The 26,915-nt window shown below is 34.4% G+C and overlaps 1 protein-coding gene and 1 pseudogene across 6 annotated transcripts in view; one reads left to right on the top strand and one right to left on the bottom strand.

Annotated features, from left to right (window-relative positions):
• The window catches only part of RABGAP1L (RAB GTPase activating protein 1 like), an 891,828-nt gene that overhangs the window by 296,299 nt on the left and 568,614 nt on the right, over nucleotides 1–26,915 (top strand). The window lies entirely within an intron of this gene.
• On the bottom strand, nucleotides 20,274–20,983 carry LOC119526323 (annotated as a pseudogene).

The raw sequence follows: 26,915 nt of genomic DNA, 5'->3' as shown, positions 1-26,915 counted from the left end.
GGTGTACTTTGCATCCTCTGAACCTGGCGCTGGCTTGTAATAAATGTTTCTTGAATGAGTAAATGAATTAAACCCTGTGGGTCAGTGCTCCAGGGTTAAGTAAAAAAAAAAGGGAGAGATGGGTGGGAGGGGTTAACTGTCCATGGCCTTGTAATTGAAGAATTGAGTTAGAAGTTATGAATTGTGAGTTATTTTATAGATCACTTCAAGTTATAGATCAGGGCTGATTAATTAAAGTCTCATTAAAAATCACGTTTAATAAGTAGCTCGTAGTAGCTCTGAGACACAAGGCTAGTCACTGGAAACTTGTCTTTTTTTCTTATTTATTCAATTGTTTTTCACTAAAAGATAAATTATTAGTTCTTTCAAGTCTGTAGAATAGATATGTAATTGTTAATATGTACACCCCCCCCCCCAAAATATGAACTGGAGTACATTTTCAACTGCAAATTCAGTGATTTCTTCATGCCTTTTTCCATCAAATAGAAAAAGAAAAGAAAAAAGGAAAAGACCATTGAGTAAATTTAAGGTTATTTTAGGTCATGGGAATGTTTAGTTCCTCTGAAATTTTTTGAGCTTCTTCAAAAAGATGCTATATGACTACTGTATAAATAAAAGGTTGGGATATTATTGTGGCCACACAGTTTTTTTTCAAATTTTAAAGCTTTATTTTATAAACTTATTTTTGATGTAATTGGTATGTTGTTTATTTCGATTATTTAGATACATTATTTCAAACTAAGTAGTATAATCAATTCAATATGTTACAGGTTTTTTAAAATGCAATTTTATTGAGATATAGTCACACACCATACAGTCATCCAAAGTGTACAATCAGTTGTTTGCAGTATCATCATATAGTTGTGCATTCATCACCACAATAAATTTTTTGAACATTCTTATTAGTCCCAAAAATAAAACTAAAAATAAAAATAAAAAAGAACACCCAAAATATCTCATCCTCCTTTTTTACCCCTATTATTCATTTACTTTTTGTCTCCCTTTTTTCCATTCATCTGTCCATACACTGGATAAAGGGAGTATGAGCCACAAGGTTTTCACAATCACACAATCACACCATATAAGCTATATAGTTATACGATCGTCTTCAAGAACCAAGGATACTGGTTTGCAGTTTAACAGTTTCAGCTGTTTCCTTCTAGCTATAACAATACATTAAAAACTAAAAAGGGATATCTATATAATACATAAGAAAAACCTCCAGAATGACTTCTCAACTCCATTTGCGATCTCTCAGCCCCTGAAACTTTATTTTGCTTTATTTCTCTTCCCCCTTTTGGTCAGGAAGGCTTTCTCAATCCCATGATATCAGGTCCAGGCTTGTCCCCAGGAATCATGTCCCACATTGCCAGGGAGATTTACACCCCTGAGAGTCATGTCCCACGTCGGGGGAGGGCAGTGGTGTTTTAATAAACTGACCATTCAAGTTAAGATATATAGCGTGCTACAGAAAATACAGATTTGCATCAAATAAACATCTCTTCCTTTGTTCTCACACAGAAGCTGAGGTTTTAAAACACAGTCAATATCGTCCTTTACCCTTTTGCCTGATTTACCTTAGTTCTAATCAAGTCTGTTTTGTTCATATCTCTAATTGAAGTCTGATCTCTTTTTCAGCTGCTTTAACATTTGCTGTATGGGGTAATAATGACATTCATAGCTGCTGAATTCTGGCTCTGAGTCAGGTGTCACAAAGATATCTGAAGTTACAGGGACCATCCAGCGCAACATCTCAGAATTTATAGATAACCATTATAACTCACGAATAGAGGTGACTGCTGTAAGAGCTTACAATCTAGGAACCTTTACCATTAGCCTTCCCCTGATAACCTATGCTCTCAAATTCAATTCTCAGAGTTGGCACATTGTAGTTAATCCATATTAGTGAGGGATTATAATGTTTGTCTTTTTGATTCTGTCTTATTTCACTAAGCATACTGTCCTCAAGGTCCATTCACCTAGTTGCATACTTCATAAATTCATTTTTTCTTGCCGCCATTCAGTATTCCTTTGTATGTATACACCACAGTTCACCATTCCATTTATCAGTTGTTGTACTTTAGGCCATCTCCATCCATTGTGAATTGTGAATTCTGCTGCTATAAACACCAGTGTGCAATGTGCACTCATGTCTATGCTCTCAGTTCTTCCAAGTATATACCAGGTAACGAGGTTGCAGGACCATATGGCAATCCCATGCTTTGCTGCCTGTGGAACCACTTCACTACCCTCCAGCTGGGCTGTGTCATTCTGCCTCCTTACCAACAGGAAATAGGTACATCCCTCTCTCTACATTTTCTCCAGCACTTGTATCCCTCTGTTTATTTTTAAACAGTTTTATTCACACACCATATTACCCACTCTGAGTAAATAATCAATGATTCCCAGTATAATCACATTAATTATGCTTTCACCACCACAATCTATATGAGGGCATTTCCATTTCTTTCCCAAAGAAAGAGGAAAAGGAGGAAAAAAATGAAGAATAAAAATACAAAAGATAGAAGAAAAATAAAAATAAATACAGTGAAAAAGTCAGACACAATAGCACCAAGAATCCCATATCACTTCCTTGTATCCCCTCCTTATAGACATTTAGCTTTGGTGTATTGCCTTTGTTACAATTAGTGGAAGCATCTTATAATGTCACTGTTAACTACAGACTCTAGTCTGCATTGGTTGTATTTTTCCCCTATACCATCCAATTTCAACGCCTTGTAATGTTGACATTCATTTGTTCTCCATCATTTAAAAACAATCTTATATTTATATATTTAATCACCATCATTGACCACTCTAGTTTTCTCTAAGTTTTACAATCCCAGTCTTTATCTTCTGTCTTTCCTTCTGGTGTCATATAGGCCTTTATCTTTCAACATATTCACACTCATCTTTGTTCAGAGTACTTACAATATTGTGTTACCATCACCTACTATGATGCTATCCATTTCATTTCTGGATCTATACAATCAATCCTGTTGAACCTTCTGTACTCCTTCAGCATCAAATGCCTAATCTCTAACCTCTTTCTGTCTCCTGGTAACCTGTGTTCTAAACTTTCAAATTTTGCTCATCAGTGTTAGTCCATATTAGTGAGACCATATAGTACCATCATTGATAGTCTTCAGTTCTACACTCTTCTCCAAACCTCTGTCTCCTATCTTTTCCTATGTTCCTGTAGTGCTCCATTTAGTATTTCTTGTAGAGCAGATATCTTGTTCACAAACTCTCTCAGTGTCTGTTTGTCTGAAAATATTTTAAACTCTTCCTCATTTTTGAAGGACAGTTTTGCTGCATATAGAATTCTTGGTTGGCAGTTTTTCTCTTTCAGTATTTTAAAAATATCATACCATTGCCTTCTCACCTCCATGGTTTCTACTGAGAAATCTGCATATAGTCTTATTGAGCTTCCTTTGTATGTGATGGAGTGCTTTTCTCTTGCTGCTTTCAGAGTTCTCTCTTTGTTTTTGACATTTGATAATCTGATTATTAAGTGTCTTGGTTTAGGTCTATTCAGATCTATTCTGTTTGGGGTATGCTGTGCTTCTTGGATCTGTAATTTTTTGTCTTTCGTAAGAGATGGGAAATTGTCAGTCATTAATTTCCTCCATTATTCATTCTGCCCCTTTTCCCTTCTCTTCTCCTTCTGGAACACCCATGCTATGTATATTCATGCACTTCATGTTGTCATTCAATTCCCTGAGACCCTGCACATATTTTTCCATTCTTTTCCCTATCTGTTCTTTTGTGTGTAGGAATTCAGATGTCCTGTCCTCTAGTTCCTGAATCCTTTCTTCTGCCTCTTCAAATCTGCTGTTGTATGTGTCCATTGTGCTTTTCATCTCTTATATTGTGCCTTTCATTCCCATAAGTTCTGCCAATTGTTTTTTCAAACTTTCAAGTTCTTCTTTATGTTTGCCCAATGTCTTCTTTATATACTTCATCTGTTTTGCCATATCTTCCCTCAACTCACTGATTTGATTTTTGAATTGATTTAGCATATTTGTTTGAAGATCTTTAATTAGTTGTTTCAACTCCTGTCTCTCATTTGAAGTGTAAGTTTGTTCCTCTGACTGGGCCATATCTTTGTTTTTCCTAGTGTGACTCACAATTTTTTGTTGTCTAGGCATCTGGTTTCCGTGATTACCCCAATCAGATTTTCCCTTCCTGACTGGCCCAGGTCTCAGGAGGAGGCTGTATTCAGTATCAGGTTTCTCTGAGGGTGAGACTAAGAAGATTGTCAGACTTTCCTGTGAGTCCTCTAGACTCTGTGCTTTTCCTACCCTCCCAGCATGTGGCACTTGTCAGTCCGCAGCTCCCCACCAGTGTAAACAGGTGCTGTGCATTTAATTCTCTGTGAGCTCTGTCCTGGCCAAGGGCTGAAAGTGTCAGAAGCTAAGCTTATATTGTTTCTGCCCTTTTTTGTTTTGTTTTTTTGAATCCCAGTCCCTGGGGTCTGATTATTCTGAGGGAAGGCTGCCTCCTGATCTGGGCCTTGCTTCCCACCCACCCACCCCCTTTTTTCTTAGGAAAGATAAGCTTTTTAGGGAATTATCTTAGACACTTTAGTTTTTCCTTTGACTCTGATGTCTTAACTCTACCTTTGCCTGGGTCAGAGCTGACAATTGAAAATGCCTGAGGCTTTCTCTAATGAGCTACTTAGAATGAAAGAATAAAAAAGGAAAAAATAAGTCCTTTTTTCAGAGCCAGTTCCTAGCTCTCCAGTTCACCAGGCAAAAACCATAGTTGGTACCCAGTTCTTTTGCCCGTTTTCTTGGGACACAGCCCTTTTCCAGTGTTCTGAGCTCAGCGGACTCCAGAAGCTTCTGTTTTATTTAGTTGTATATATTTTTTTCCATCAGCCCTGCCCTCCTCTCTGCCAAGAGAAAGCTCCAGGTACCTTTCCTGCTTGCTCCAGGTTTATCTGTGTTTGTAACATATATTCAGTAGTACACATTTGTTAATTAAAACTGCAATTGGAGATTGGTTGAGCTACATTCCCTTGCTCCTGTCAGGGACTGCTTCTTTTTCTCACAGTGATGTTTTCCAACTCAGCTTGCCATGCTAGTGGGAGAGGGGTGCCAGCTCTGCAGTTTGGGGAGCTTTACTTACAGTTCTATGCTGTGATCTCAGCCGTTCCACCCATTCCAGACTGGTGTACAGTGTGTGTTCGGTCACAGATGTCCCCCTGTAAGCTGTTCCAGACTATTTTCTAGTTATTCCTGGCTATCTACTAGTTGCTCTAGGGGACTAATTTAAATTACACAGCTCCCTATGCCACCTTCTTGTCCCACCTCCTATGTTACAGTTTTAAAAAGAATAATTATACCATAACAATTTATTAGGATTCTCTATTTAGTTCCTTTTTTCTCTATATTGAAGTCTTTACTTTTTCTAGATTCAGAATTTATCACTAATACTTCCATTATGCACACAGTAGACTTCAACTTTTTACATGCATTTTTATTCTTAGTAAGTGATGACTAGACTAGGTAAAAGTTGTTCAGAACTTTTTAATTTCTGGATTAGAATATTATGGGTATACATACTTTCTCTGTAAGAGAGAACTTTATGTGTCACTAATGTCAGAATAAGTCAATCACTTGTACCCTTTAAGGGGCTGATCTCTGACATGTTTATGAAAACTGCTTAATCTTTTAATAGATGACTAATTTTTTGAAGACAGCATCATGAAGTTTTTACCTTGATATTTGCAAAAGTGATGTGAAAGGAGCAATTTTCATTTGAATCTTTAACTCTCAGTGCTTGTTTCAAGAAGTAGAATGGCAATTTTGGATTGAAAGCTTGTCTTAATTTTTGTACTCATCCATCTAGTTGCTATTTAGGTACTCTGAATAAAGCTCCATCTCTTCATAGTCATCCTTTAATCAAAGCCTCTGTATCTATCTAATTTGACTTTCCAGGGACCTCAGATCTTTCTTATTTTGAAAGGTTTCAAAGTTCAAGTATGTGCAGTGGTGATTTGGGTATGTTTACAAAATTTCTGTCACATTCAGTCCTATAGAGCTGATCTCATAGACAAAAGGGAAATTGATCTGGTATATAGTATTTAAAATCAAGATTTTCTTAGTAAATAAACTATACCTGAACCTTAAATTAGGGATTGAAGAAATTCCCCTATCTAATTTGAGTGTTTCCCTATTGGAGCAGATGATATCATCTTTGGATATTGTACTGTAATTTTTCTAACTCACTTCTGCTGTGAAAAAGACCCTTTTCATGTAAGCAGAAAATAGATTGAGCTTGATCCTAGGAAAAAGACGATGCCTAAGTTAGTATCATGAGGAAAATCATTGTTTGTCCCAGTGGCACAGTGTAAGTCTTGCATGAAGTATTCTGGGACTAATTAATCAGGAAACAACTCTAATTAAAAAGGAAACTGCTCACCAGCTGCCTGCTCAGGCTATTTTACACACGCATACACACACACACACTCACACACAAACTGTAGACCTGTCTACTTGTGCTCCAGCTTCTAGCAGCACTCTTTAACAATTTATGTCCCAGTTAAAAGGGGTAATTTAAGGATTTCTAGCAGACCTTATTTTGTGGTAATAAACTTTGATATTTAATGGAATTCTTTTGGATGCAAATTTACATAAAAGCAGTAATTTTTGTTTGATCTGCAAGGGCTTTTAACTTCTGGTCTTACCATGTATTTTAAATCCTGCAACAAACTATGCTTCTTAAGAATAATCTGGTAGATAAAATTTGGATATATATGTGAATATGTATAAATATAAAAAACAAACATATATATACACACACATATATATCATGCGAGATCAAAGTAAACATAAATATCTAACAACTATTAATAAATTTACTTAAATCACATGAACATTTTTGTTAGCTGAACAGACTTTATTCAGCCTAAAGTCTTCTTAGAGAATTACTATATAAGAGAGAATCTTTTAATTTCACCGATGTATGTGGTTTTCATATGTGTCCCAGGCTGGTCTGTGTTTGAATGATGATTATTATATTCACCATACCAGGTTTTTCTTAATTTACCAAATGGCAATTGATTATGAACTTGTGAGAATTTTATAATTGTTCTTAACGTTGCTTTTGTTAACTTTACCTCCTTTCTTTCTATATTAGTCCTAATATAGATAGAAAGTTTTATCATTTTTTAACATGGGCAAGTAACTGGACAAATTAGGAAGGTAAAAACTGGGCAGCTACTCTCAGTGTGTGTCAGAATTGTAATTTACTCTTCCTTGCATTCTTCCCACCTCTCTTCTCCACTCTCTTCCACCCCCAGCATATAGTAAACACTGAGCACATTTTTATGAATTTAATGTTGGTCCTTTTGGGATCAATTATGCTGTTTATTGTTTCAAATAAGTTAGAGTCCAAGATGGTAAATCTTGTATAAGTGATTGATACTACAACACAGCCTAATGTTTACAAACTTTGTGGCAGGCTTAGCCAGGGCAAACATAGTTTTATGAATGATGGTGTAATTATTATTTTAATAGGTAGATGTAGTTCTAGTCTACTTGTCGCTTGTTCTTCCAAAGGATGAAAATGTTATTTACCCCAATATGCCACTAACTTATTTTGCAGATGATGCATTTGATATGAACAAGACAGTATCTTGAACAAGAACAGTGTTAAAGCTAGCAGTCGTAGCTTTTATTCAGCTTTTTTTAATCTCTGGGCTAATTTTAGAGTTTTCTTTGAACTTTGGGTTTGTGGATTTGTGTTAATTTGCATAACTCAATTACTCAGATGTTCATCTTATTTGAAGTACTGTTATATGTTTATTTAACACATTAATTTAAGGAATTGATTTGGAAAGATTTATTAATTTATCTTTGTAAGTCATCTATGGATTAAATTGATTTCAAATAATAGTATCACAGTTAACACAGAACTCCAAAAGTTTAAGTAAATAACCCAAGGTCAAATGGAAGATGTGTGCCAGATCTGGAAATAGAAACCAGAGTCACCAAAAATTTTTCTACAATTCTTAACTCTCTTCTTAATGTTTTCCATTGAACATTGGAGCATGAAGCTGTAGAGAATATTCCTTCTTTGTATTGTGATAAAATTGCAGGCTTATCAATCTTTGCATCAATAAATAGTACCTTCACAGACTAAACACTTAGAATACCTTGCTGGCTTTTCAGAGGTAACCTATCAAATACAGATTTGTGGCAGCATGTACCAAACTTGTTTTGTAAGTTGTCTCAATTGCTTACCAATGCTTAGTACTTACCCTCTGTGGAGCACATGTGGCAATGGATGAATGCTATCTATCACTCCTAAATGATGCTGAACTGATCCAAGTTAGATACTTGAATCACATCCCTTTTTTTAGGTAATATGTCACATTAAAATTCAGCAAGGTAGTAGATATTATTTCCCCTGATATTGTTTATGGGACACTAACTGTATAGAATGACTTTATTATCATATAAGAGGAAAGAGTCTTTTGGTGGTAAATTCTGTCCAGTTTGGACCAAGTTCAGTGGTGTCGTAAGTCACTGAACAATTCTTGAATATAAGAGTCCTCTGATGGTACAGTAATATTTTGAGAGAGTGGTTACAATTAAATCATTACTATGTCTTTTTATACTGGAGATAGAGATGTTCGATCAGAATGCCTGCAGCAGTGAAGCATCCTTGAAAAAGAGGAGAAACCTTTGTCTTACCTTGGTAATCTTAAGTGTTTTCTAAGGATTCCGTGATACTTGAGCATCATTCCAAAGAGTCTTTAAGGGGTCCTTCGTTCCATAAAAATACGGCAATAAAACTTTCCACCAACTTTATGTCATTTTGGTCCTATGTAGTGTGTAAACTTAGAATACAGTCTGAAATACCGGTACCATACCTCTCTGTAAGTCTTGATTTAATTATTGAAGCAATTAGTCAATTCTTGGTAATCTGTTCTTGATTTGTTTATATTCAGTTTTAATTTCACTATTGCCTTTTCTTTGTCAGAAACATTATCTAAGACAGACTTTCTCAAAATTTATGTGCATTCAAAACACCTGTGGATCTTAAAATGAAGATTCTGAGTCTGTAGATCTGGGGTAGGACTTGAGATACTCATTTCTAATAAGCTAACAGGCAGTGCCAATGCTGCTAGTCCAGGGACAGTGTTTTGAGTAGCAAGGGTCTAGGTCCTAACCCCTAAACTCTAAAACGTTTCTGAAATATTATTTGAATGATTATTATCTCAATGAATGCATGAAACTATTTCTCACTTATTTTATTTAAGAAAGATAAATATGCTAATATATCACAATTTTACTATTTACTATAAAATAGTTTTAAAATTTTCTATAGCTATGGTTTGCCTTCATTGTAATATTTCGTAGCATAATTTGGTATTGTCTTGAAAAGATGGACAGATGTGACAATATAGTTTAAAAACTAAAAAAGTTATAGTTCTTTATCAAAAGAATATTATGTAAATACAAAATGATAGTCATGATAATGGGATAAAGACAGTTGCCTTCCAAGATTTAAGTATATTTTCTTAACTTATACTTCATGTAACATCTAAATCATCTGATACTTGGCTTTGTCTTGATGGAAAAGTAGGAAAAAAAGTCAGAGAATCGAAGTAGAAGATGATCCTTTGGAACTATTTTTCTCTCCTGAGTTCTGGTTGTCAACTTTCATTTTTGATTCAGGCTTTTAAAATGCATGGCGCCTTTTAGTTTTTCCATTTTAGCTCAAAGGGCAAGAACTAAATTTTACTTCTGTTAATCTTCATTCCTATACTACCATAATAATGTTTTAATTCCAAGGAACATAAGTCCTGTTTTCTGTTCCTCCTGTTGGGTTACGTTTTCCTTCAGTGAAAAGCAAACCACATTAATTTAAAATATTCTGTCATGGAGATGGTAGCTTAACACAGTTTACAATTATTGGGAGACCTTAATTTTTTTTTAAATGTGGAGGGAAATGTCACCAAAAATATTGTGACAAACCAGCCCTCTAGGAAAATGTGGCCAAGTGCCTTTGCTGTGGAAATGAAGTGATGCGTATACTAAATGCATTAACCCAAAGAGCCTCTTTATTTACATTACTTTTAGAAATCACTTCCAGGAGAAAAAGGAGTTTAGATATTGTTCATGACATATTTTACCACTGCCATAGAAATAATCATTTGAATCTTGAACATACTGTATTTTAATCTAGATTATTGATTGAGAGAATATTAGGTTGAATGTTACTAGTTTAATTTGTTGGGGTGCCTTTTAAAGCACTCATCATTCAAGACATTTCTAGTATTTTTCTTAATGCTCAAGTGGATTTATAAACTAACTTTTAATTTTCCTTCTAACCTGCCTTATGTTTGTCTGGATATCCAATGCAGATTCAGGTTTTGAGGGCCTGAAGCTTATATAATATGGGGGACCCTCTCTAAGGGAAATAATTTTTTTTGAACATTTTGCAAAAACATATAACGATGTGAACATATTTCTGGGGACCTTTCCAGGATTCATAAAATGATGATGCCAGTATCATAAAATGAGGAAATACTTTGTAATTTTTTCCTGTTGCAGTGTAGTCCAGTATAATTGGAAAGAGCATAGGTTTTATGTTATAACTGGGATTTATACATGGACTTTCACTGTCTTCTTTGCTACTGCTAGAGTCCTGGATACAGCTTTTTCCTAAGCAACAACTGAAGGTTTCTAAATGGTCTCCCCACTTTCATCTTTTTACGTGTACCACATCCTACATTCTGTTCGCCATATTACAGCCAGAGGACTCTTAAAAACCTTTCAGTGATACACTTAGGATAAAGAGCAAAACCCAGGTATTTACTATTTTCTTTATTCATTCCTGAAGATCCACTTTTCTCTATTTTCATTCCTTTCAGCCTGAAATAATTCCTTTAGCATTTTTTATGGTGTAGGTCTGTTGGTGACAACTTCTCTTAGTTCCTTTATCTGAAAATGTCTTTATTTTGCTATTTTTCTTAAAAGATATTAACACTGAATATAGACTACTGGGTTGACAGTTTTTTCTTTCAGCATTTTGAAAATGTCATTCTTCATTCTGGCCTCTATAATTCCTGATGAGATTACATTGTTATTCCAGGGCTGATTTCATGAGCATGCGACTTAGGCAATTGCGCAGGGTGCTTCACTTAGAAGGGCCTGTGCTTGGTTTAATGATCTGCTGTCTCTGCCTTAAAATTCTTAACAGTTTTTGAACAAGAAACTCAGCATTTTCATTTGCCCTGGACCCCACAAATTATATGGCTGGCTCTGTATGGTTTGAATCATTATTCCCTGGTATGTAATCTGTTGTGTTTCTTTGGATGCTTTCAAGATTTTCTTGTTACTTTGGTTTTCAGCAGTTTGACTATGATGTGCCTAGGCATGGTTTTCTTTATATTAGTCCTGTTTGGGTTACTGACCTTCTGAATTCTGTAAATTTATATCTTTCATCAAATTTGGAAAGAGTTTGGCTATTATGTCTTCCAACATCTCTTCCTCCCCCATGCTCTCTGTCCTCTCCTATTGGGACTCCAACTTGTTGATATTGTTTCTTATATCCTTGGGGCTCTGCTCATTTTATTTATTTATTTGTCATCTGTTTTTCTCTTTTTTCCAGATAGGATAATTTTTATTGATCTATCTTCAAGTTCACTTATTCTTTCTTCTTTCAGCTCCATTCTAATATAAGTCCATCCAGTGAATTTTTATTTTGTTTTGTATTCTAAAATTTCCATTTGAACTTCTTTTATTTTTCAGTTTATCTTGAAATTTCTTCTCCTTACTTTCAGTACAACTATAACTTTCTTTACCTCAGTGAGCATAGTTAGAAAAGCTGCTTAGAAGTCCTTGTCTGACAATTTCAACATCTGGATTAGTTTAAGATTGGCTTCTGTTGATTATCTTTTCCTTTACAAATTGGTTACAGTTCCCTAATTCTTGTTTGTCAAGTAATTTTGGGATTCTTTCCTGGAAACTGTGAATGTTATGGAAGTATTGATCTTTTTGTTTAGCAGATATTTAATTTGATTTGACTCAAACTACAAAGTCTGTTTTACCTATTGTTGGCAACAGCCAAATTCTCTTTCAGTCCTTTTATCTTGAGCCTATGAGTTTGTAATCTGCCATATACATGCTTGGTTGTGGGGGGGTGGGGGGTTACCCAGAGATTTGGGCAGATTTTATACACAGAATTTAAGGTACTCATTTTCTGTCTCTTTCCTTTCCAGTATTTCTTTCCTCACTTTGTGGCAGCTGTCATTTCTCTGCTTCCTGCCTGGTTCCTCAGGCTTTGTATTAGAGCTTCAGCTGTCCTGCATTGCACTGTGTGGCTTTCCTTTAGGCCAGAGCTGTGAAAATACAAACTCCTCTGAGCTAGTCCTTTTCTCCAAGTTTAGAGCACCCCTCCAAAATATACCTACTCTTTTTTCCTGTCTTCAAAGCTGGCAGTTATTATTTTTATTTAGACCAAAACTTATAGTTGGTGGTTAGGGCTCACCCCATCATGCTAGAAGTGCAACTCCCTAGGTGTTTCAAGCTTTAGTACTTTTGAAAGGAAGGAAGAATGGTTCTTCTGAGGCTTATTAGCATATTGTTCTGAAAAGATAGAAAGTTTATAATGTCTTTAAGGGTATGTAATGTTAATAATAATAATAGCTAGTATTTTTGAATGTTTATTCACCATAACTTTATGAGGTTGTTTTTGAAGCACAGAGACTTTATGTAACTTACCCAAAGTCATGGTAGGCAATAGAGCTGTCTTGTTTAAGAGCACAAGCTTTGGATCATAGAAAAAAAATATGCTTTCTGTGGTTTCTGATTCGTAAGGATCATCAATATTTACTAAATTTTATTTTAACATTTGAATAACTTCCAAAAAGTTTTAAAAATAGAAAATAAAATCATTTATAGTAAGAATAATTTATTTTTCAAAGCCCTTTATAGTTTACAAGGTTATTTCCATATATATTCTAATTTTATCCTTATGTTAGCCTTGTGAGTTAGGCCAGGAATAATTTTCCCTCCTTTGTTGGTATGGAAATAGAGGCCCAAGGGAAGTTACATGAAATAATCTTGGGTTGGTCAGGTATCCATGCATCTGTGATTAAAGTCTGCTTTAAGATTTTTTTTTCTTGTAAGTGTCAGTGGTAAAAATAGAGACTTTTAAACTTATTGTACATTTTTTTCCAAAATGTATAATACATATTTAGTTTTCTAACTAACTTTCTGAGATAAACAAAACAATTGGTGATTTATGCTTTTTTTTCAGATGAGAAATTTGAGGGTCCAAGAACTTAATTTGTATGGGTCATGTAAGTAATGACTATAGGATGTGAAACTGTAGCCTAGGTCTGTAGTATTAAGTTCTCTGTCCATTTTTCTATTCTGTACCATCCTTATTTGCTTACAGGTGAATATGACAATAGACAGCAGTATATGTTGATCATTAGCTTACTGATATTTTTCCATAAAGTTTTATCTTAAGACTGCATCAAGCATTGTAGGAAGCTCTCAGAGCTTTATTGAATTGACAAATAATGGATGTAAATGAATCTTTGGGCAACATCTCCTGATGCCCTTTACACTTTTTTTTTTCTTATTTTCTTCTGGAAAATGTACGATGAATAAAATTGCTTTTTTTCATTCTCAAAATGAACTGCATAATATTTCCAAAGTGCATGTACCTGTACTTTGAATTATGAATCAACTAATAAAAAATATTTTAAAAGACTTCTGGATCAAAGGGCTATTTAAATGCTAAGTAATATGTTTTGGGATGAAAATGAATTATAAATATTTATGTTTAATAATTTTTCTATATAACCTCTTTGGAGGTCTTTTGAAAGTTTCTTTCTTTATTTTCTCCTTTTCCTCCCTCCCATCTTTCTTTTTCTCCTTCCTAGTATGAGTGCTGTTCTGTAAAAGCTATCTTCTTTCAAGCCCTGAAATCTAAATTTGGAACAACTTCTGTAGGTAATTTAAGTACAGATGGTAGACTGAGTGTTCATTTTACTTTTGATTTATATATGACATCTGTTAAGAACCAAACTATTTCACTTTTCAGAAATAGGAAAAAAATATTTATTTAGGGATATGTAGGCCAAAGGCAAGCGATTTGAGGAGGAAGCTCCCTTATTTTGTAAAGAAAAGTCATTATAGTTTATGAGAAAAGAGTGTATTTGACAAAGGATTTCAAAAAGAAAACAAACATTATACTACACTTTGAAGAAAAGTTTAATGAGTGATGAATGAAGGAAAATGTATCTCTATGTCTCTGTATCCAACCTAGAATACAGAATATATCTTCTTTTTTCTGACCCACCACCAAATAAGAGGTTTTAAAATTATTGACTTTAGTAGCATTGATTAGCTTATCGTGAGAGAGTACTAACCTTTATGTGTCTTACTCTCAGACCTTGTGCTTTTATGTTAAGTAGAAACAGTGGCACATAGCTTTAAATTCTGGTGTTTTTCCATTCTTAGCCTGGCATTTAAAGTCAGTGAAATGCAGATTTAACCTTCATTTCTTTCCTCAAATCTCAGTCATTTCTGGGTTCTTTATTAAACGGTTTTTAATAACATGATAAAAATACACATTGCATTGACTTTTAAGAGCATTTACATTGCATACTTTTCAGACTCAAATGTAGGGTCTTTCAGTCATACGTATTCTTTAACAATAACAATATTTTAAATCAATGTTGGATAGCAGTTGGCTTTTTGTTTCCTTCATGAGAAAGAAAAGGTGTTGGAAAAAGGTGCTGAGTAATTTTAACCACATGCTATGCAGTAATCTCCTTGAAATCACACTCTTTCTGAAGTGTCTTATTGCTACTATGAAATAAAAGCAGGAATAAATTCAGCCTTTAACACATTTTATTGACCTGTGTATAGCATCATTCACAGCGGACCTTTATGTTCCATTTGGGCCCATGATTCGCACATTATTGCATCATTGTTATAAAATTGTTGTATACAATTGGAATCCAAGTTATTGTGGAATTAAAATAAATTGACTGTGGATTATCTGTTAGCATTTAGAACAGAATGCTTAAATTGTCCTCGTTGATCATTGCAAGCAAGTAAGAGAACTTTTATGTTTTTTCACTAATGTTTCAGTTGGCATGGAGCATTGTTATATAGTGAATATTATTTGAGATGTGTAGGTCATCAGCCAGAGCATTGGTAATCTTTTTGTCATGCTGAATTTTCATTGGAATGTGTTATGGGTTGCCGTAAATGGGATTTCACTTTTTTATAATCAATGATACTATAGTACATTATTCTTTATCAGTAGTTTTCTGCAACTATTGTCTCTACAATCTTTGCGTCTTAGCCCACATTTATAATATTCACACCTCTTAAAGGGCATCCTTATGAATTAAAAAATTTCAGGTCTGTCAGTACTTTAAAAAAGCATCTAGTTTTGCTGTCACATGCTTCAGATGATAAACACCTCATTTTATAAGTTAGACAGATTAGGTATTTGGGGCTGGGAGAGTCAAGTGACTTTCTCCCTTTCATCCAATGAATAAGTGGAATAGAACTTCTCTCATTTACGATAGCATTTGGCTAAGACATGAAGAGTATTTGTAACAGATGTTTTCAAATTCTCCACAAACTTGGATTCTTATGAAAGTCCCCCAAACTGTAAGGAACTAATTAGACATAACCAATTTTTTTCCTAATATATATTTTTTTAAATCTGAATAAGTAAAACAAAACACCTCAGTCTGATTTTCCTGTTTGCTTTCTTTTATTAAACATGGGCTCTAGGCCAGTGTTTTCCACAAATACTCATGATCAATGAAAATTTTCTTTTGAGTGTTCACGTGAGTTAAACCCATTTTATGCTAAATTAAACTTTAGAAATGTAAAGACAGTCCAAGGAAATTGGATAAATATTTTCCCTGAAATTTTCCAAAACTTTTCTATTACCCGTTTTGTGCACAGTGAAAAATCTTGATTGTAATGCTGCTATCCATCTAGTTTATTAGGAAGCCAAGGATATTTATAATTAAGTTTCATGTACTTAGGGGGAAGGAACTTTATTGGTCGAATAATATTTATTATTGTAATTATTATTGCTTGAGTAGCATAATTTTACTGCATGCTACAATCAGTCATCATCATTCTTGTGAAATTCTGTAGGAAATACTGCATATTTAATACCTTTGCTCTTGACAACATCAGTAATTTCATTTCCCTTTGGAGCAAACAACTATTTTCAGCTGATGTTCAGTGTCATGTAAGGGCATAAAATCATTTTGATAGAAAGCTTTAAATTATAAATAGTCCCATAATGACATTAATCTTAGGTGGTACATTTATAAAAGCAGTTATTAAGGAAAATGTCATTCTAGCTCCCCATTACTACCACAGAATCCCTCATATTTCTGCAGCTGTCTTTTGGTGCAAGATAATATTCGCATATGTAAGCATTTAAACAGTTAGGGCTATCAAATTTACAAGCATAAAGATGTGTATTACGTATATTCAATAAATGGTTTTCCTAAAATTTTCCAAAACTTTTTCTCTCACAAATGCATCTTAATACATGCCTTTGCCTGTAAAGAGTGCTGAAAAACTGTAGAGTTAAGACTCCAGTATTTTTGTATTACATAGCTCAGGAAATACTTTGTATGCAATAAACAAAGTAAACCAGAACTTGATTTATCTTACTGTTATTTTATAAGCAACTTCAGAATATTAGATATTGAATAAAATTTCGTGGGAGTTTTTTCCTGTGTGAATATTGATTATAAGTTACCTGGTGTTAGTGTTCTGATTTTTATATACCCAATTAGTTTTGAGCTTCTTATTAGGACATTTAAATCTTATGACAATCTACTTTTAATCGAAAGCATATTACTCCTTCAACAAAATTATACTTTTTCAAAAAAGCTTTAATTTTTAAATAACTGTATTTGCTATAAATCACCTTTCTATCTTATGCTGCTACTTGTGTACCTGTGTATTTAAGTACCTGAAATAGGGATACATTAAAGATAGTAAATGGGAAGAATAGAGGATCATACCTCTTTTAATGTGTGAGTCCGTGTTGCAGAGCCACCCTTATCAAGCTTTAGTCTGTATTATGGTCGTTGCCGGAAAAAAAAAAAAAAAATCGAGTATTACTGGGTTGAAGCTGGCATTGTGGAGATGTTAGTGTTGGATTAACAGCAATATTTAACTTCTGTGAACATGTGTGTGTTTATATGTATGTGTGTGTGAAAATTCATTTTATTTAAAGTCCTATCCCCTAATCCAAGAGTTTGTAAACATTGTTACATGGTGCTGTTTATGAGGCCCAGAATTACCCAAGATGATTACTGATACCTACTTCGAATTCAGATTTTAATCACATTAACTTTTTTAATCCTAAATCCTTCTCAATAGAGTCATTTTGTTACCAGGCTTCTCCCAGTATAGCAACATTTATTTCCCTTTTAGGCATGTCTTGAAAACAGCATATAAGTTTATTCTTTCCTTTCTCAATTTCTTTCTCTTACAAGTAATTTCTGTTAAAGGTTCTGTGTTTTGAGTTGTTTCTTATGCTTCCTAATCACTTGAACCACTTAGCTTTGAAACTGCTGGTGAAAAATGAAGTTGTACTGGCAGATATAGGTCAATTCACTTTATTTCTCATTGTTTGTGCTCCCCCATAATATGTACCAACGATTTTTAGCCTTTATTTAAAAAAATGCTTTATATTCTGATGAGTTTAAGCCACTCCAATTTCTGATTTTTTAGGAGTATCCTGCTTTTAAATCTAGATTAGGCTCTATCTTTATAAAATAATCTTTTGTGTTGTTATTCACCAAGAGAGAAGCAAAAATCAGTTAACCTGATTTATTTAGCAAATATTATTAACCTTTCTTAAGGTACCAGGCACTGTGCTTGCCACTGAGGATAGTAGTAATAAAAGATATTCTTAACGGAGTACATAGCCTTGTCTGAGATGGTCAAAGTAGATGGTCAAATATACTCAAATCCTTGTTCATTAGTGAATTAAATTGCTAAGTAAATTGTGTTTGGGCCCCACAATATCCTGATCTGATTAATTAATGATCTGATTAATATATTCCCTGTCTAGAATTAGAAGGTTTTCATTTAATGCATTCCTTTCTGTTCACATTTCCTCTTCCATCATATTTTTAATGTGATTTTTGAGTGAGCCATACAGTATATTTGCCTTAATAATTTATAAAATCAGTAATGTCTATTTATAATATAGTGTAAGCTCTTTGGGGGGAAAGTACTGGGTCAACACAAACATTGTCCTTTCAAAAAACATGTACTGAGTATCTGATGTAAAGCACTGTATTTGGGCCTGATGAGGGATACAGAGAGAAACAAGACAATTGTCTAGGTCTAAGAGCTAGTGTGTGGGGTGGAATTGGAGTTTGGAGGAGCTGGCGGTAGAGGGGACATTTCTTTAATGCTTTCATGTAAGAACAAATGTATGTTTAAATGAGCATCTTATGAGAGTTAACTATATTCTCTCTCTTATAGCTCTTTTTCCATCTATTCATATGATTTATAATTGGCTATTTTCCATGAGTTTAATGGTCAATGTAGACACAAAATTTAAGTTAGTTTTTTAATTAACCTAGTTAAATTGTTTTCTTTAGCTTTGTTTTTTCTATGACTTGTATTGCCAGACTACTTAATCATCATTTTCAGAAGGCATCTTTTGAATATCAGCTGTTTGTGTCAGAGTTTTAACTTTGAATAATATGTGAAACCACTTCAAAGGGACAGAAAGTCCTTAAAGATCCCCTTCCACCAGAGTTGACTATAAATATAAATATTATTTCAATGTTATCTGAATATGTGGAGATATAAAATTAAATAAAAATTTTTATGCTTTTAGTTCTTATGACCATAATAAATTGAATAGAAGCAAATATAAAATCAATAAAAATGTATATTTACCATGTTAATATAATCTTATGGATGAAGTTTTTTCCTGAAACAAAATCTCTTCCTAAAATATGACTATGATTCTGGACAGCTACAATACAGATTTTTTTTTTTAGTTTGGCATGCATGTGTGGCCACATGCCCTTGGATGATTTGGTTTTCCCAACATGCTTTTCCAACCCACTGGGAAAACGCGTGTGTATGGTGCAGTGTTAGGTCTAGTGACCTTTGCTTGGTGCATCATTTGTATATTAAAATCTGTTTATGTTCTATTTTCTTAGGCTGCAACAAATTAACTACTTGGCTTCAATATTATGGTAAATGCTTTGAGAAATGTTGACACTGATATTGTGTCACAAAACTTTGTTATGAGATAGCAGCCAGATTATTCACTTTTGTTAAACCTCTTAGATTGTTGTGGAAATAAAAACTGAAAAATTTTTAAAAATTGTAAAGTATTTATGGACCATAAGAATATATTCTCAAAGATTCCCTGGACTCCAGTTTGTGAAATATTATAAAATGTATATTATGTACATATACTTGGATAGTGTATATATATGGTATAAACAACAAATCCAAAAACTATTACAAAATTAAATATAGAGGTACTACATGGATATAAATTACTATATGGTTAAAAGTAATGATCAAATTAACTATTAAATATCTCACTTTTATTTTGTAGGCACCATCTATGCACATAATACCACTGTGTAAAATTAAATTAGGTTCTTTTTTCTGGTGTTTTTAGTGTTTGTAATCTTTTTGTAAAAATTAGAAATATAGAAGGTATTATGTTAAATGATTCTAATAAGCAAGGATTAAAATAAAGCAAGGTATTGCAAGTTATTCATCTAAAGGACAACAATGGCCATTAAATTTTTTTACATATAAAAACATTTATTAACTTAGGCTGAAAATTATATAAAACCTTAAATAAAATCTGTAAGAATCCATACAGGCTGAATTTTAGATTCTGGATAGGATATGAGACTGCTTTTGCTTAAAAAAAACTACAAACAAAACCCACAAGACAAACACAAAACAGTTCCACCTCCATTTTGTGGGAGAGCACAGACCTGTGGTGAGCCAAGGATGTATAAATCAGGCACTGTGTTGAGCTAATATATTTATGGCTCATGTCAGGTGCCCGCACGCTGCCCAGGAACTCAGCCCCTGTACTGGTTTCTTTGCTACTAAGGCAATATAGTCTTAGGATCCTTCTTATAAAAGTCCAAATAAAATTTCCAAGTCTTCCTGGAGATGGGAGATGTCTGTGTTGCTTTGCAGCATGTGCTAGGCTGGAAACTGAAATCACTCAGCTGTAGCCTTTTATGCTTTAGCAGCATTTTCCAAAATTTTCCTTTTCTGATCTTCATAATCCTGTGTCAGACCTTCATCTTTCTGGGGTTTATATGGGATCTCTACTACTTTCTCTATTTTCTTTGTGGGGGTTCAACCACTGTCTTCTTTTTCTTTTGTGATAGAGTAGCTAAATCTCTAGGCTGTATGTCCATCTGCTGCCCATTCTTCTCTAATTGTTTACAGAGTCTATCAAAGATGGCTTTTTTACATTGGATGTGGCTACAATTTTATTTTTATCCACTTTTAGTTTCAGAATCTTGAATGCTAAAAGTAAGGCAGCAGTGGTGAAAAGGGATCTACTTTCTGTGTCTGTGGAAGACAAAGCTTTCCAGTATCTTTGAAGCAATGTTCAATGCTTCTGTACAGCCAAACTGTACAGCTAGGTCTCTTATTCAGATATTTGAATTCAGGCCCAGTAAATGCTCAAAAGATTTAAGACAGCTCTGATACATTTTGTTCACACCAGAAAGTTTAAATTAAGCCCTGTCCAAGGGGCATGTCATACAGAAAGCTGCAAGGTCCAGGCACATGACTGCATTGCTGGTTTCTGTTGTATATGCATACAGGCCAATACTTATCACCTGGGACAGTAACAAGTACTCTTCTGCTTTTGTCAACACTTTGGGCTCAGAGATGCCCAGACACCAGGCGAAGTGCCAGACCAGCTCCAATTCCATGGTGCGCAGCCGCAGTGCAATGAAAACAGCCATTAATTTTACCAAAAGGCAATAGTATTGTGTTTGGCTCAGGATTACAATAGTAATGGTCAATACTAGTCATCTTCTTTAGTGGGTAAGGTAGACAAAAGGGAAAGCAAGTTTGTGTTACAAAGGCAATTAGCTTTCTACAGAATTACCATACTCTATGGTATTATGTAACAGCAGGAGGGTTACCTAACCTACAAGTGCTGCAACTTTCCCTTTCTAGGTCTAATAGGAATCACAGCCCCCTTCCCCACTGAGTCCAGTCAGAGCTTCTCTTGTCTTCTTAACTAACCCTCAAGACAAATCAATGCTAGCTTAAAAAGAAACCAATGGTTTAAGCGGGAAAACACTGAAAAGAAAATGGATAAATAGTATAAATGAAGCAGAAGGGTATGGAGAGAAAAACATAGGGGGCTATTCCCAGCTGATTCTCTTCAGTCCATGAATGCTGGACAAATGTACTATCTTATTAGCAAGAAAAATAATGAAACCATGAAGCTAAATACTTTTCCTGATTTTCTAATGGAAAGTATGTAAATCTAGAATTTTTATTTCCTAACATGGCCATCTGTGGGAAAACAATTAATTCATGTTACTTCCTAGTTTAAATTCTTCAAAGTTTTACCATGCCTATAGTTCCTTCATGAAATTTCCCCTGCTAATCTCATTTTATCCCCCCATTGTCTTTATATTCCAGTCATGCTGCACTATTTTAGTTTGTTCTGTACTAGACCCTTATAAGAGCAGGGTCTCAGAATCTCACACGATACCTAGGACATGATAGTTCTTCAGTAAATGTTTAATTAAACTCTGATGAATCTAGGCAAAGTATTTTAGTAGAGGGTAGATCTTTTCTATCTTTAGTGTATTTTAGAATAGAACTGTGAAAATTAGAGGTAAGCAGCAAGTTAGCAGACAAAAAAATCCAAATTTTGCTGCAACTCTGAATGGTAGAATTCAATTCAACATGCATTTGTTGAATGATGAAAATTTCTCTCTATCCACTAAGTTTGGTAACATATAGGGTTGTTGAATATATGTAGATTGACAAGGGATATGAGGGTTATAAAAATACTTCAACTCTTATGACTTTTTAAAAATTCATACTCCAGAGACAACTGATAAAAATGATAGCATGAGTGATGAATGTACAACTATGTAATGGTACTGTGAACAATCGAAAGTACGATTTGTTTTGTATGACTGCGTGGTATATGAATATATCTCAATAAAATGAAGATTAAAAAAAAAAAAAAAAAGACATAATGCTGAGCAAAATAAGCCAGGCACAAAAAGAGAGATATTGTATGTTACCACTAATGTGAATTCTGTGAAAAATGTACAATGTTTTATACTGTAGAATGTAGGGGACCTAGAGATACCAATTAGTGGAGGGGGAATGATAATCTAATAAGAACAGATAAACTATGGAGGGTAATCTCAATGTTATGGGAATGCTCAGGAATGATTATGGTTTGTAAACTTTCTTGGATATAGTAAGATCATGTTGGAAGCAATAGAGTTATTTTAGGTTTTTTTTTTCTCTTATTCCTTTGTTTTCTTAGGGGTTGTTAATTTTCTTGGGGTATGGTAGGAACATGCTGGAAGCAATGTAGTTATTTTAGATTATTTGTTTTTCTTACTCCTCTGTTTGGACATGGTTTATTAATTTTCTTGGGGTATGGTAGGAACATATTGGAAGCAAAGTAGTTATTTTAGGTTATTTGTTTTCCTTAATCCATTGCTTTGTTTGAAATGTTGTGGGGTTTTTTTGGTGGTTGTTTGCCTGTTTGTTTTTAATTTTTTGATAAACAAAGTTAAAAAATTGAAAAAAAATCAGTAGAAAAATGGGAGTAAAAACTAAATGACAAATAGGGTGGGATGGGGGGACGGTTTGGGTATTCTCTTTTCACTTTATTTTTTATTCTTATTCTGATTCTTTCTGATGTAAGGAAAATGTTCAGAAATAGATTGTGGTGATGAACGCATAACTATATGATCATACTGTGAACAGCTGATTGTATACCATGGATGACTGTATGGTTTGTGAATATATTTCAATAAAACTGAATTTAAAAAAAAAAAAAATGATAGCATGAGTATTTCAAGTTTTCTTTTGAAAACTGAGTCATAAATGTTGTATTTTGAGCCAAGTGAAGGTTTGATTATTCTACACTTCATGGCTTTTTAAAATTCCAGTTGCTATAACAACTTTGATATTTCTTTATTATTTTTAGCACTTCAGTTGCCATAACGATATCTTAAAAAATAGCAATTTTTAAGGGAAAAATCCCTTTCAATTAAAAATGATTTGAATCAACATTTTTTCTTATAATTTGTACTCACTATTTAAAATAATGTGATTGTGCTTTTCTGTTTTCATACAATTTTAACAGACTTTTACAAGAGATGTTTTAAGGGTCAATTTTCCCCTCGATGCTTTTTGGTACAAAGGGTGAAGGCAGGTAGTTGTTTTGAAACCTTTCTATGAGATAATATTAATTTTCAATGGGTTTCAGTGATATAAAAATGCTACTAAACAATTTAATTTCCAGAATTTTTTATTCTTAAAGTAAGAGAAGAACATTATTGATGGATAGCTGTTAGCCAGGGTTGATGTAAGAAGTTTGGAAATTCTTCTCTCTTACGTCATTTTTCTGTAGATTTATCATATCTACTGCCACACTGAAACAGTTACTGCCTCACTTATCTAGAAAAAACTGACAACTCAGGCCTGAGTTAAGGTACTTTACTCATGGAGCAGTCTCTATATTTAGTCTTTAAGAATAATTTCCTATAAGCTTTGTTTCTGGTACTAAAGTCTCTAGGAAATGAAAGGTCACAAATTAGAAGAGGGAAGGAGTGGTACTGGCATATTTATAAATAGAGTCAGAGAAAATATTGCGAGCTCTATATAATTTTCTAGATACCTGGTTACTTTTGGAAATTAAGCAAGTCTCTCTCTTTATATAGATGTGGATATACATGCATATCAAACCCAGCAGCTACCGAAGGTTTGACTATATCAGAAGACAGTGTTCTCATTGATGTTAACAGTAAAGATCTCAGCTTATCAGCAGATATTAAATTATATTCATAATTGTCAGTTTAAGAAGGCAAAGAATGGATAATACAAGTTATAAAGATTTATATGTGGAATATGATAGAATAAAATAAGATTTAAATAGAGAAACCGTCAGTCACCTGAGTAATGCAGGATCCATGTAACTAAGGTTTTCATGTAATTGAAGTTTGGTAATTTTTATTTTACTATGTTGCTAATCACTGTATTTTCCCAAGATGCATGTCCAGGTTAAAAAATGATTTTTCTTTTAAGAATGCACTTTGTTTTTTAAAAGGAAAGTTAAGGGAGGTGGCAGTTCAATTGAAAAGAAAAAGCAATGTTATTAATTTCCTAATTACAGCAGGTAACTTGTGGGTGTAGTTTCTTAAGAAGAAATGATTAAAACAAAAGCTTACTGATAGTAAGGTAGTACCTTGCTATCAGTGAACTTTGAATGAACAACTGCTATGTGCCTTATATGCTTTATTTCTGCTTTTCAAAACTAACTTTAAAAGGTAGGTATATTTTTCTCCATTTTAGACAGAAGCTGAGACACAACAGTGAGAATGGCATACCCAAGGCCTCATAGTTAATGAGTGCCACAATAAGCTTGCCAACCCAAATGTATCTGAATGTAAAGCTTGTATTTTCTCTTCTAAGTCATAATCTCTTCTGTCTTCAAACTTAATAAATATTTATTAAAGGTCAAAAAAATACCTAGGGGAAAATGTGGAAAGAAAGAACATACTGTTCATGCTTTTATTTCATTGCTCTATATACAAAGTTATTTTTGATCACTTCGATTTTAAATACATATTTTTAAATTTGAAGGTTTACCAACTAAGAAAGGGTTAAATGTACATGTCCATCAATATTTTTACTCCATTTTTGTTTGTGACCAAAGATAATGGAACCACTTACAGATTTGCTTAGTTGGATAGTTGTCTTAGATCCCAGCTAGCTAGGGCAGCTTCAGAGTGTTATATAATAAGGATTCTTTTCTCACTCAGCATCTCATATATATTTTTCTCCTCTCTCTATTAATATCCTTTAATGTACCCATACCGAATCTCTTTAGTACTGAACCTTTCTCCAAGTCTCTCTCTCCTTTCTTTCTTTCTCTGTCTGTAGGGCTCCCTTTAGTATCTCCAGTAGGGCAGGTCTCTTGTTAGCAAATTCTCTCAGCATTTGTTTGTCTGTGAAAAATTTAAGCTCTCCCTCAAATTTGAAGGAGAGCTTTGCTGAATAAAATATCCTTGGTTGGAAATTTTTCTCACTCAGAATTTTAAATATATCGTGCCACTGCCTTCTCGCCTCCATGGTGGCCGCTGAGTAGTCACTACTTAGGCTTTTGCTGTTTCCTTTGTATGTGGTGAATTGCTTTTCTCTTGCTGCTTTCAGAACTTGCTCCTTCTCTTCGTATTTGACAGTGTGATCAGAATATGTCTCGGAGTGGGTTTATTTGGATTTATTCTATTTGGATTTCGCTGGGCATTTATGATTTGTGTATTTCTGATGTTTAGAAGATTTGGGAAGTTTTCCCCAAGAATTTCTTTGAATACTCTTCCTAGACCTTTACCCTTTTCTTCCCCTTCTGGAACACCAATGAGTCTTATATTTGGATGTTTTATATTATCTATCATATCCCTGAGGTCCATTTCAATTTTTTCAATTTTTTTCCCCATTCTTTCTTTTGTGCTTTCATTTTCCATTGTCATCTTCCAGGTCACTGATTCGTTGTTCAACTTCTTCTAGTCTTGTACTATGAGTGTCCAGAATCTTTTTAATTTGGTCAACAGTTTCTTTAATTTCCATAAGATCATCCATTTTTTTATTTAGTCTTGCAATGTCTTCTTTATGCTCTTCTAGGGTCTTCTTGATATCCTTTGTATCCCATACTATGGTCTCATTTTTCATCCTTAGTTCTTTGATTAGTTGCTCTAGGTACTGTGTGTCTTCTGATCTTTTGATTTGGGTGCTTGGGCTTGGGTTATCCATATCGTCTGGTTTTTTCATATGCTTTAAAATTTTCTGTTGTTTTTGGCCTCTTGGCATTTGCTGAACTTGATAGGGTTCTTTTAGGATTTGTAGACCAATTGAAGTCCTTATCTCTAATTTATCAGATCTACAGCTTTGTGGAGTACACTTTCTCTAACTAACCAGAAGTTGGCGTCCATGAGCCACCTGTTCTCCACAAGCCAGTTTTCCCCTGCTTTGCCTTTGTGGTGAGTGGGGGAGTGAGTCTTGTGGGGTCCAATTGGTGTACCAAGCTTGCGTGTGTAGTTGGTATTGCCCACCCTGTATATGGGGCATGTGTCTGGGCGGTCATAGAGCGGGGGTGATTCTAACAATCAAATCTCCCTGGTGTTCCTGGAGTTTTAAAGCTGCTGCAATAGTCTAATCCTTCAGTTCAGTCCTGCCACAGTTTGTCTCTGCCACTGACCCACAAGTCCTTGGTATTGGCGTATGGCTCCTGAGACTTGCGAGTGGGTCCCTCTTCCAGGCCGTGCACCCCCTGGTCCTCTGTTGAGGGATGACTGTGCTATGTCACAGGTGAGTGCCGTCCCCCCAGGGCGGTTCTGGGCTGCTGGGCTGTGTAGGGAGGCTCCCAGTCTGCTGAAATGATGGCTGAATGGGGCTTTGTTAATTCACACTGCTCCACGTTCCCAACTCTGGGACAACTAGCTGAGGGTGCAGGGAAGGCTAATGTCCATGCCCAGTTTTGTGGTGTGTGCATGTTATTTGAAGCACTTCCGTCACACTGGGTTGTCTGGGGCAGCTCTGGGCTATGGGGCTGGCAATGAGCAGGAGTGTTTCCTGTCCACCAGGATGATGGCTGTG

Source organism: Choloepus didactylus, chromosome 2 (genome assembly GCF_015220235.1).
Source record: "Choloepus didactylus isolate mChoDid1 chromosome 2, mChoDid1.pri, whole genome shotgun sequence".
In the NCBI taxonomy this organism is placed as follows: domain Eukaryota; kingdom Metazoa; phylum Chordata; class Mammalia; order Pilosa; family Megalonychidae; genus Choloepus; species Choloepus didactylus.
Note: the sequence above shows the minus strand (reverse complement) of the source record. Positions and strands in the feature narration are given on the sequence as shown.